Source organism: Capsella rubella, unplaced genomic scaffold (assembly GCF_000375325.1).
Source record: "Capsella rubella cultivar Monte Gargano unplaced genomic scaffold, Caprub1_0 scaffold_1, whole genome shotgun sequence".
NCBI lineage: Eukaryota > Viridiplantae > Streptophyta > Magnoliopsida > Brassicales > Brassicaceae > Capsella > Capsella rubella.
In genome coordinates, this window is record NW_006238923.1 from 11,206,174 (window position 1) to 11,206,528 (window position 355).

Genomic DNA, 355 nt, shown 5'->3' on the forward strand with positions numbered 1-355 from the left:
TCAACATTCCATATCATATAGAATATCTTAAACTAATATATTTTTTTACTTGCGGAGAAATTATATAATTTCGTACTTGAGAAATAATAGTCAACCATAAATGTGGAGAAACAAACCGTAAAAATATGTCATATTAATTATAAAAATATTGATCGATCCTATAATATAGGAAACTAATAAATTTAACTAATTAGTGTAGGTTCATCGGTTCAAATTTCCATTTATTAAAATCTTAACAATAAAATCTAAACCGATCGATATTAAATCTATACTAGATTTTAACCCACGGTACACCGCGGGACGACATTCCTAAAATGTATTCTTTTTATTAATTTTGATTGGTATATAAGAATGT